The sequence below is a fragment of the Mustela erminea genome, chromosome 7, assembly GCF_009829155.1.
Source record: "Mustela erminea isolate mMusErm1 chromosome 7, mMusErm1.Pri, whole genome shotgun sequence".
NCBI lineage: Eukaryota > Metazoa > Chordata > Mammalia > Carnivora > Mustelidae > Mustela > Mustela erminea.
This window is the reverse complement of record NC_045620.1, coordinates 138,833,055-138,845,324: the sequence shown is the minus strand read 5'-3', so window position 1 is coordinate 138,845,324 and position 12,270 is coordinate 138,833,055. Positions and strand designations below refer to the sequence as shown.

General features: G+C 45.0%; 1 pseudogene; it reads right to left on the bottom strand.

Annotated features, from left to right (window-relative positions):
* Nucleotides 1-4,359: 4,359 nt before the first annotated feature.
* The window catches only part of LOC116596424, a 33,448-nt pseudogene continuing 25,537 nt past the window's right edge, over nucleotides 4,360-12,270 (bottom strand).

The window sequence follows — 12,270 nt, the reverse complement described above, 5'->3', positions numbered from 1 at the left end:
ATCCATGAGTCCAGACTGACATAAATGATTTCCAACTAACAAATGAGGGAGGAGAAATCAACTTCCCACAGAGAATTCCAAACAATGTATTTAAACATATATATTTTTTCTTCCCTATAGGTGACAGAACATAACCCTCCACTCTTCAACTGTGAGCCACACATAGGGACTTCCCTCCAAAAAGGACATCGGAAGTTGCTGTGGCAGGTGAGGGGCATCAAGACCAGACAGACACTACTGCATGCAGTGCTCTAAATCAACAGCCGCCACGAGTGCGGTCGGTCACATGCCCTTGATATCACAGGACGAAAACGCACTTGCTTTCTGCGATCTCACTCCTTAAATCCCATAACCCCAAATCCAGCCATGAGTAAAACAACAGGCCGGTTTTAACAGAGGAAAAGCCCACCTGACCAGTATTCCTCAAAACTGTCAAGTTCACAAAAACCAAGAGAAAGCATGAAAAACCATCCCAACCAGAAGGAGCTTAAAGAGACATAGCAACCAAATATAACATGCAGTGCTGATGAGATTCTGAACAGAAAAAAAGTTAATTAGGTAAAAACTAAGGAAATCTGAACAAACTGTGGATTTTGGTTGATAACAATCTGTCAGTATCACATTATTAATCGTAACAGACACACGTATAAGATGTTAATAAAGTGGGAGCTCCATGTGTCCTTCTATGGGAAAACTCTGTGCTCTTTTCTCAATTTTTCTATAGTTTTTTATGTTCAAATTTTCTATATTTTAAATCTCGAACTCCTCAAGAAAATGAAGCATAGTTTAAAAAAAAAAAGTAATAATCACAAAGTGCCATGCTGGGCTCCTTTCTCTAGCAGCTCCTTCCAACTATGTCTCATTTATTCCAGTTATATCTCAGTTTTCCTTTCTTTTAAATTTCAGTAATTACTTTATAGTGCTGCTGGGGGGATTAAGATCCCATCATACGGTCCCCGGTGTTGAGTAGATGGCCAGTAATGAACCCTAGGGCTCCATAAGTAGAATCATTTTAGGGCTGCTATTTTTAGAATTTGCTGAGAAGTGAATATGTATTCATTTATTTTTATTATTTTCAAATATCAAAGTTGCTACAATTCAAAACATCTTTTTTTTTAATTAACATATAATGTATTATTTGTTTTGGAGGTACAGGTCAGTGCACAATTCAAAATATCTTAAAGAATACACATCAGTTTTAGGAGCACCTTGGTGGCTCAGTGGTTTAAGCATCTGTCTTCAGCTCAGGTCATGGTCTCAGGGGCCCTGGGATCAAGCCCCAAATCATGCTTTCCACTCAACGCTGGGCCTGCTTCTCCCTCTGTCCATTCCCCCCTGCTCATGCTTGCGCTCCCCACCCCCCTGTCTCAAATAAAAAAATAAAATCTTAAAAAAAAAAAATCAGTGTACTGGAAAACAACTACCTTGAAAACACTCATCGGCTTCCGAATACCTCAGGGAGACAGTTGGATGTGTCTCGGCGAAATCTTTGGATTCGGGCGGATTTGGATTCCAACCAAGCCGTGCCACCGAGTAGACCCGGTCCTTTTGAATAAGTCACTTAATCTCTCCAGGCCTCCATTTTGTCATCTTAGAGCAGAGCTAAAGGTATTTTGTATGATTTGTGTGGAAAGTAAGTGGAGTGATGCTTATTTGGTATTTTGCACACTCCCCGGCATGTGGCAAATGGTATTATGTTATTATCATTGTTCATATGTAGGTTCACGGGTTCTAAGTTATTTTACTAGTGTCTTAGAGCTGCAAAAATCTGAAGTAACGCCTGCACATTACAAATGCGGGAGTCAGGTTAAGGAGCCAACGAGTGATTTTTCAGAATTTTTGCAACTACGTAATGATTAGCGAAAGAACTGGACTAGGGACTTTGCTTCGTGCAGACGAGTGATCTCTCTGGTAGGAAAAAAAAAAAGTGGTATTAATGTTTGCGAATATTGGGCAGGATCAGGATACACATTTCCTTTTGAAGATCTCCCTGTAATTTTTGATACGAAGACTCTTGGAACTTACTTGTGGGGAAGTTCTGGTTCAGAAGCAGCACGCATGGTTTCTGGGTGAGAGAAACTTTGAGGTTAGTTTCCTGCAATCTAACTTCGCTGTGGTTAGGAAAGGATGCGTAGAACAGAAAGCGGTGAGGGTCGTCTTGCTCCTCGGGGCCGACACTGACTCCCTTCCTAATAGTCCCTATGCCTGGCGGAACAGGATTATTGCCCCTGCAAGAGCATTCTTCGTGTTTCTGACTTGCTGGCAAGGGACGGAGCCGGGGCTCTGGGGTCAGGAGCGCGGGGACCCAGGCGCCAGGGGCTCGGATGCACGCGCCTCTGCTCACCTGACCTCACTTTTCAAAATCAAAATCCCTCAAAGGTTTTATGGGAAAACATGAGCGACCGTGGCGCTGAGCGGTTTGATGGAGGCCTTCGGAGTCAGGAAGGGCGAGCAGGCTCCGCACGGCGGCCTTCGGCAGGAGACCGTCCGGCCCGGACGCGGGTCGGGCGCTACTGGGCCCCGCGCTGCGCCCCGAACCGAGACGCGCCGGGTCCACGCGGCGATGCGGCCGCCGTTCCCAGCGTCTTCCCGCGGCCTGGGCTGTCCCGCTTCACAGGTCCGAGCGGGGAACTCCGTACCGGCCCCAAACCGCCCTCTTCCTCAGCGAAGGCCCCGCCGCCGACTCCGCTCCGGATCCGACGTGCGTTGTCCGAGCACTACGCACGGCTGCTTAAGTCATTTTTTTTTTAATTTTTTATTTTTTTATAAACATATATTTTTATCCCCAGGGGTACAGGTCTGTGAATCGCCAGGTTTACACACTTCACAGCACTCACCATAGCACATACCCTCCCCAATGTCCATAACCCCACCCCCTTCTCCCAAACCCCCTCCCCCCAGCAACCCTCAGTTTGTTTTGTGAGATTAAGAGCTGCTTAAGTCATTCTCACATCGTCCCTAAACTTGAAAATTCCAACCCAAACGAGAGACCGCGCGAGAGAGAGGAGGTGATGTCTCGCGGTGGCGGCTCTCTGGACGGAACCTGGAGCCCGAAGCACCACATGAACACGCAGATTCCGTGTCGTTTGCACCCGCACCCCCGAGCAAGCGGGTTTGGTCGGCAGCCAGCCTCTCCGGGCCATGGCGACGGCGACACGTCGAGCTTCGCGGCTCCTTGAGCGACCGCGGGAGTCGGGAGCTCAGCCCAGAGCCTGCGCCTGCCCCACCCTCCCTGCGAGGCCGGAGCCGCTGCCTTCCCGGCCTCGGCCCGTCCCGGCGAGCACACGGGCCCATCCCGCAGGCACGCACCTGCTCGCGCGGGAGCCCCTGACGCTCACCTGCCCAGCCCCGCGTGCCCTCAGGTCGGCCTCGGAAAGGCAAACCGCTGGTGACCACAGCCCTCCGATGACCTCTGTCCTTCCACTCAGGACGGAGGGATCGGCCCTTTGCCTCACCGGCCCACGCTGAGCAATGGCTTCTTTGCTGTGCTACAGGCCTTATACTCCATGTTCAAATGTCAGCAATTTTTTTTTTCTATTTTTAGTTTTCATTCTCTCTGATTTTAAAGATCTCTTGAAATACACACACGTTCCTCCACCCGGGAATCGAAATGTTTGTGCAACTGAGTTGTTTTCAGATGCCAGCCTAGCAGACCACAGCGTCCCTCCCGTGCCTCTGCGCCCTGCCTGGTGGCGTGAGTCACCGGAGGACCCCGACCTGCATTTCCCTGCTGGGAAGGATTCTGTGGATGTCGCTTCGGAACAGGAACGAGAACACCAGGATGTGACAGCCACAGGACCGGTGCCTTGTTTTGATTCCCTGCGGAATTCCCGAGTGGGGGACATTGCCCGGCACTGGAAGCGCCGAGACCCGCATGTGTCAGTGAACAAGCAAACAAGTGGACGACGGATGTGTACGTCTCATAGAGAATTCAGTTGTATCACTTCTGTCCGAGACTAAGCGGGGTAATTTTCAAGTCTAGAAAGCACGCTTGCCTCTGGTCTGTATCTCCTTCCTCGCCCGAGTCCTTCCACTCATGTCGCACAGGGAGAGCTGTCCCTTGGAAAAGCCAAAGGCCGGAAAGGGTTTGCCTCCTGACCCCAGTCCCACGGCCCCACGGGGTCCCCAGTTTGTTTTTTCATTCATTTGTTTCATTTATGAAATTATTAGCTAGATACCGAGTGTCCGTAAGGTACAGACAGAGTCCCAGACTCCTGGACGACAAAGGTGAGCAGTGAATGAGGCAGAGTCCGTGTCGCTGGCATCTCAAATCTAATGAAACATGTAGAAAAGCTCATTATAGTTCAGAAGGCTGGGGCAGAGGAAGTTCTAAGTTAAACGTGAGAGGCTGAGTGTTGGTCAGAGCAGCGGGTGAGCAAGGCTCTCGTAGAGAACCTTCCTGAAGCCACTGTCGGGAGCCGTCTCTCCCTGATGCTGCAGGACTGTGGACCCCCACCCTCCAGTTGGAGGCTTTATGCCGTGTAGAACATGCTCAAGTAATGAGTTACTCTCTTTTTCTTGTATAAGTCATTGGACATCAACAACCTAGTATGGGAAATTGAATGTGTATGCTGAGAGAAAGCAAAATCTAGTAGAGGATCAATGCAGATCCAGCTTGTAGGAATTTCAGTAGAGACACATTTCATGTAAATATCGTCCTTTGCTCTGATTGAGAGTTTGGGAGGAGGGGTAGCTTTCTCATCCGGAAAGTGTCACCACCACCCCACCACCCAAAAAAAATCACAGAAAGAAAGAAAGAAAGAAAGAGAGAAGGAATGTGTACCTTATCTTGACTTATGTGAAAACATGGAAATATTAATCAATTTGGAGGTAAAATAATTAAAATCAATACAGATGCACGATTTATTGGATTGTTTAAATTTATTACCCTTTCTGACACTTTGTAGTCACATCTATAAAATGATGTGATAATAATAATTGTGCCTATTTACATAAATATTTTAGGATTAAATGATAAGATTTGACTAACAGTAAGTAATTCAACTCCGACACACAGGCCTTATCTTCAAATCCCGTAACATCCCTGTTATCATACCGTTAAAGGAAAGATGCACTGCGATTCCAATTAAGAACTTTCTCCCCCACTTTATGTTTTATTACAGCTTCCTCAAGGTTAAGCTATTTAAAAAATAATGCCTATAATGTTTTAAAATCAAAATTAAACATGCAGGGGAGACAGTGAATGCAAATAAGACTGAACATTTTTGATATTAGACTTTTTAACATGCTTTAGCCTAAAATAGCACACGGATCCAAGGGAAAGATCACCATTTCTGTCTTTTCCAAATGCATCCACAGTTTGCAAGGGTTTGTGAAGATGGGGATAATCAACTTGCAAGACAAAGGAATTCTTTTCCGTTCAGGACCAGAGCATTTTAAGTGGCCTTGCTCAGGTAGTACGAGAGCTTCTTGGTTAAAACAGTCTTGCATCGACTACTTCCGTGGATATTAGATCTAATCACTTGTGAGGGTTTTTCTAAGACTTTTTCTCTTGTGTGTAGACAACCTTTTTGAATTGCTTTCTCACATGTAACCAAGAACATTTTGCCATCAAACCAAAGGGGGCTTTTCCCACTGCATGTGTTCATTCCAGGTGCTGATGGACCGTCTGTTCGTGAGGACACCTAGCCGGAAACCAGAAGGAGGACATGGAGACGTCTGTGAAAAGGAACTTAATGGAGCCATAATAATGACAACTTTACCTTCAAATACAGAAAGGGATAAAAATGTACTCTCTGTGGTTCCAAAGAGTGAAAGTGGCAAGGGGTTTTTTTGTTTTTTGTTTTTTGGTTTTTTGCTTTAGGAAAACTGGAGTTCTCTGAAATTGAAATACGCCACCTTTTGCAGTCGGAAGTATCAGGTAATAAATTTTCTTACAGAGCAGACAAGCAAAGGATGTTTACGCTTGTCCACATGTCTGGCAGAGACTGGAATTAAAATGTCTGCCGTCTGGATGAAGCACTAGAGCTGCCTGGGATGCACTTTGCGACAGGATGTCTGGGGTCCCATTTTGTAATGATGCAGATTCTGTAGATCTGGGCCGGCCTTCATCATGGTTTTCTCGAAGCCATGGTTAGAATAACTCCCTGGGTGTTCTAAGGTGCACCCCAAAGTCAGAAAATGTATGCTAATTGATCTCTAGAGTTATTTCGTCTTGGATGAATCTTGTGCTTTTGGTAAAACAACTTAGTATGGTTGGGAATCAGTCCGATTGCCCTCCCACTGGGCAAAGCAGTCCCAGGGCAAAGCACTGGGAGCAGATTGATGGAGATTAAATAGAGCGTTCATCTGTGCCTTGTTCATTACTGCTTTATTCAAGAGACAAGTATCAGCCATGTCCTCTGGTCTTTGCCTCAAATAGAGACAGATGCTGACAGCTCTGGCCCGCCCATCTTCCCCAGCAAGACGTTCTTCATGGAACCAGGCCAGCAGCACCGTCCCCAAATCAGTGACAGAGAAAAGGGTGTAATACACATCCACCTAGCTGGTGCATTGAAAGATTGCAGAGCCCAGCGTGGATTTCATTAAAACCACCCCATTTCCGGAGCCTGTTAGCAGTGGCTGGAAAACATCATTCTCAATGCAGTGGGGAAAATCCTGTCATCGTGTGGTGGGAGCAAGATGGGAATTCTGACGTCTCGGTGGCAGTGTGCGTGTGTGTTTGTCACAGCCTCTTTCTCTTGTCACTGTGCCTCCCAGACTTTATGACACCAAGTCTTGGCATAATCTCCAGCTTGCCTGCCGGCACATTTGCGTCTACTGAGAATTAGGTGTTTAATTTTCTGGGTCCTTATTGTGGCTTTTTGGATGTAAATTTGCACGAAGCTACTTCTGTGTCAATAGCGTTTTGACATAATAGGAGCGCCGGAGTGGACTTGTAGGGCTGTGAGCACGGCGCATCAAATCCGGCCATTCCAGACTGCGGCTTAATTTAAAGGCGGGATTACTTGAAAACGCATTTATTAAGTCAGACCTACTTTTTAAATATTTAATACTCCATTTTGGTTTCCTCATAACAAAAGAAGCTTCAAGGTCTCCGCGTTCTCGCGAATTTCGTAAAGCGGAGATGTCGGTTCAGCTAATAAGACACTGTACGAAATCACCATCCCCGGACCAGCTTTAAGAGTGGTATTTAAAGCAATTAGCAGTTCACAAGATCCCACGGGTACCTGGACTCCCCAAAGGGCTGATCTGCATTTGTTCTTTCTGAAAGTCCTCCTTTTTGCTTTTCTTCAGACATAGGACCATGCTGTCAGTAAGAAGAGTCGAAATCCACGCTGGGAGTAGGACCCCCGCCTTCACGGAAGGGGTTTGTCTATGGCTTTACTGGGGCTATGCCTTTGATCAGCATATTCTGACGGGGAAATGACAGACACACCGGCAAAAGATAGATAGAAATGGTTGAGAGTGAAGGGAAGAAACTAGGGAGACAATTAAAAAACAGTATGTGAGGCCAACGTGCAAACTTTAAGCTGTGTTCATATATGCACGTTGCTTAGGTCATTGGGAAGAGAAGTTGAGGTAGCACACAGGAAGAAATCTCAGGGAGAGACTATAACGGATGAAGCTGGAAGAGGGGGAGGAAGCAGGAGAGGGCAGAGAAACTTGCAGCCAGGGTAAACCCAGCACAGAGAAGTGCGTAGCATACCATCTTGTGCTAGGTGGGCTCAATTTCCCTAGCAGCCAAAGCCAAGATAAAATACGGCAATTATATGAATTAACTCTCCATCAGATTGGAGCAAACAAGTCAATCAATTTAGCTCTGTCTGATCCTGAACTCATAGTGAGTTTGCTCAATAAAGGCGTTGACTTAACAGGAGTTCTGGTGGTCGGGATGACAACAAACAAGTTGGCAGTAATAAATGCAATAAAGGGTTTTAAAGAGTCAAAAAATATTCATTTACATTAGAGTTTTCTAGTGAGACAAAAACTCATACTTAGCTTTGGGAATAGAAACAAGATCGGTAATAGTCTGTTACGCTATACCATCTAAGTGTATTGTTTTATATTACACAAGAGGAGCAGTTGTCCAAACTGGGGCGGGGGAGGGGGTGGTCCTCGGGGGAGGGGGTCATTGCTTAGTTCCTGCCAAGGAGACAGGGCTGAGTATCAGACAAGCTGATAGGGGCATCAGGCTTCGAAATAGTGAAGGACTTGGCTTTTATTTCCTGTAAAAGTTTGCAAATAACTTTAGCCAGTATGTGTTGAGAGTGACAGTAATTCTTACAAAATACCCTAATCAAAGGAACTAGAACTTTGTTTAAGTCTTGAACAGAAAAAAATGTGTGGACATAATATGATGGGAGCAGTCTCAGAACCGTGACTGGCCCTGTACGAAGGGCTCGCTATTTGTAACAATGTGTATCGACAAAATCCTAATATTTTTATTCAATACTATTTTATTATTTTTATAATCAAGTATAATTAATAAGCATATCTCTGTGTTGTTTTTGATAGCTTATTTTTAGTGGATGCTAACCCAGTGTAAGTTCCTGGCCTGGAAGCAATTCATGTAGCACATCTAATCCTAAACAGATGAAATTTGGATGTAGTTTTTTCGGTTTTATGAATTTTTAAAAATTTGAGTAAGTCCTCATTTGAAACTACTACACTTCCTATTTTTTTAAAAGATTTTATTTATTGATTTGACAGAGAGAGAGAGAGATCACAAGTAGGTGGAGGGGAGGGGGAAGCAGGCTCCCACTGAGCAGAGAGCCCAATGCAGGGCTCCATCCCAGGACCCTGAGGTCTTGACTTGAGACGAAGGCAGAGGCTTAACCCCTGAGTCACTTCGGTGCCCTGAAACTACTAAACTTTCTATTTTGACTGTCAGACCTTTTGGGTGTAATAGTGATCTCTGCATTGTTGATAGGATGTATTTATATTTCTTGCCTGATGCATTGGCTGGAATTTCAAGAGCAATGTTGCATTTTAACAGTGATAATGGGTCTGGTTGTTTCGTTCCTGATTTTAATAGGAATTCCACTGTGCTTTGCATTAATTAGGATACTTAAAACCAGTGTTAGATGTACTCCATTTATCATATTAAGACATTTCTCTTCCATAACAAATTTACCGACATCTCCTTTAATCAGGAAAATATTTTACATCTTAAAATTAGTTTTATTACCACTCAAAAGGAGTGGATTTCCACCTCCAAACTATTTCTTAGATGGATTATATGCACTAATTAGGAAATATGCATTAAATTCTGGCAGTATTGGAGCATCCTTGTAACCTTGGAATTGTGTATACGTGTGTGTATTTGCACTGATGCCAGCATAAATGGATATATAAGTCATCGGTCTTTTAAAAATATTGATCTTTTTCTATGCTTTGAAACTTGAAATGCTTTAGAAAGTATGTATGCCTTGAAGAACATTTAAACTTCTAAAACATGTAAACCAGGTATTTTTATAGAACTCTTTTCACTTACATTTTCCTAGGAAAAATATGTTTTAGTATATTTGCAAACATTAACATAGAGCTTTATATAATGTATAGAATTCATGAAAGTTAAACATTTTCCTCTAGAATTGAGGTTATACCCCTTTATTTGCTTAATTTCTCATATGTGTATTCTTGCTAAATATTTCTTATATGTATATTCTTTTTTTTTTTAAAGATTTTATTTATTTATTTGACAGAGAGAGATCACAAGTAGGCAGAGAGGCAGGCAGAGAGAGAGAGAGGAGGAAGCAGGCTCCCTGCTGAGCAGAGAGCCCGATGCGGGACTCGATCCCAGGACCCTGAGATCATGACCTGAACTGAAGGCAGCGGCTTAACCCACTGAGCCACCCAGGCGCCCCTTATATGTGTATTCTTGCTCAATTTTTAAAATTTAATAAATCAGATCTATACCAGAGGTCTTAGGTTTATTCTTTCACTGTGGCATGGGGCATTCCACTTTCCTAATTCCTTCTGTTATCGTCAGTGTTTTCCCTTATTTGACTACATTTGGCTGGCCTGTCCATCAGGATAAGCTAACAAGCATCACAAAATCTCAGTGGCTTAAAGCACCAAAACCATCTATGTCTAGCTCCCCTCCCCCTGCAGGGGGGCAGGAGCACTTCTTGGGTGACCCTGACTCCAGAAAGTAGCCAGCACTATGTTCCATGGCACACAGGGACAAGACAGAGTAACTGATGAGGCTCAGCCTTTAGACCCTCCAATGTTCAATGACACACATCTTTCGGTCAAAGAGTTAATACCACATGTACACATCGGAGGGAGAAAGGAGAGTTTTGAGTTAGGGAAGGCTAACTTCAGTTTTGCCCTGAACTTTCCATGTGTCATCATACTGAGTAAACTGACAATTCTGGAAATGAATGTGCGTCCTCACTGCACACCAGCAGACCTGACGTTCTAAGTGGTTAGGGCATGTGCCCAAAGCCATGCATCCAGGCATCCAGAGCTCTGATGTTTGTTCTCCTCTTTCTGCTTGATTGGGTGTTTCTTCTACCTTTCTTTGTTCTATGTGGGGCAGAAAATGGGGACACTGAGCAGACCGAGTTAAAAGCTTCTCTGGGTTCATTCCACTCTGCAGACCGCTCACTTCTTAAACCACCCTGTCCCTCTATGTTTCGTCTCGTTCCTATCTGGGGCCTCCCCCAGGTTCCTCTCCTTCCTCTACGGGGCTGCTTCTCCTGCTGATTTTGTGGGTGTCTCTCAGTGCACCCGACCTGACCCCCGTGTCCATCAAAATCCTCTCCCAGACCCACTCCTCACCTTGCACTACTCACAGTGTAGCCCCTCCCCTGCTGCATTTCACTGATCACTGATCATTGCTGGTGTCTAAAATGATCACATTTCTATGCTGTCTTTAGAACTTTGTTCCAGGTTCCAAACTCACCTACCCAGTGACCCATAATACCACCCCTCGGATAAACCACAATAATTGCAGCACAACAAAAACCTACTCCTTTCTAGTGGCAGTCGTCTCTGGGAAGAGCCCTCCTGCTCGCCTGTTTGTGACAGGGTACCAGAAATGATCCTTCAGCTTTTCCTGTCCCCTAACCCACCCGGACGCCCCCAGGTGCGACCAACACTCCTCCGTTTCCCCCGCACGTGTCCATGCACCTGAGCGTCTGTGCTGCTTAGGCTGAACCGCTGTCCTGCCCTCTGGGCCAGTGGCCAGACGCCCTGAACACTCTCCTTGGAAACACTCTCACCTCTCGGAGCCTTCTCTTCTCACAGAAGCCGGAGAGACTCTAAAGAAAAACAAAAGTGAAACTGATCCTACTATCGGCTTATGGAAAACTCTTTAAAACAGGCGCTGTAGTCAGTTATGCGTCTGACTCCTGGCTTCCGCTCAGGCTAGGATCTTAGGGTCATGACATCAAGGCCCCACGTGGGCTCCACACTCAGCTGGAAGCCTGCTTGAAATTCTCCATCCTCCTGCCCTCCCCTCCCCTGCTCTCTGTCTCTCTCTCTTTCTCTAAACAACAACAACAACATACAGAAAAGAAGACAATTCTATAAAACACTCCCCATGTGCAAAGTCACCGGGTCTGCAGGACCGTTGCTGTCACCTGGCACTTATCAGGACCTCCGGGCATCCTGTCCCTTCATTATTATTGTCTGTGCTCACCATCCACTTGGCATCCCCGAAAGTCCTCGTCTCTGCTTTCTCTGGTGTCCTAACCAGCGTGCCGGTCATACAGTAAGCACTGCCATGCAAGGCACACAACAGGATCTTCTCCTTCTCCCATAGCACTCGCCATCACTGTCATTATCTACTCGATTACTTAATATCTATCTCCCCAGCTAATCTAATTGCTTCATGATGGCCAGAAATGACCCTACCTTGTTAACTTTCTATTCCCAACACCTGGTACCTGGTGCCTGACACATAATAGAAATTAGAAATTATTTGTCTAATAAATGGAATACTTAGAGACCACATGGAAACAACTAATGAAGCATATTGGATAATAAAACCTCTTTTTAAAGAGAAAGTCAGACTTATCGAAATTTCATGAAGTCCCCTTGATATCAAATTAGTCTGAAAATTAATTTTTTCTGAACAGAGGTTCTGACAAAATCCTAAACATATACCAAGGTTATAAATTCTATTTATCTTTCAATACCACGAGCCAACATATCGCCTCCCTAAAGGCTTCTCGAACATCCCCTGGTCTTCGACCATGAATTCTAATGAATCTTGTTCTTGTCTTATCTCCCCAGTTATCTAAGAACTTCAGGAGAGCAAAGACCTTCCAGATGTATTTAGCATTCCATTTTGTGCAT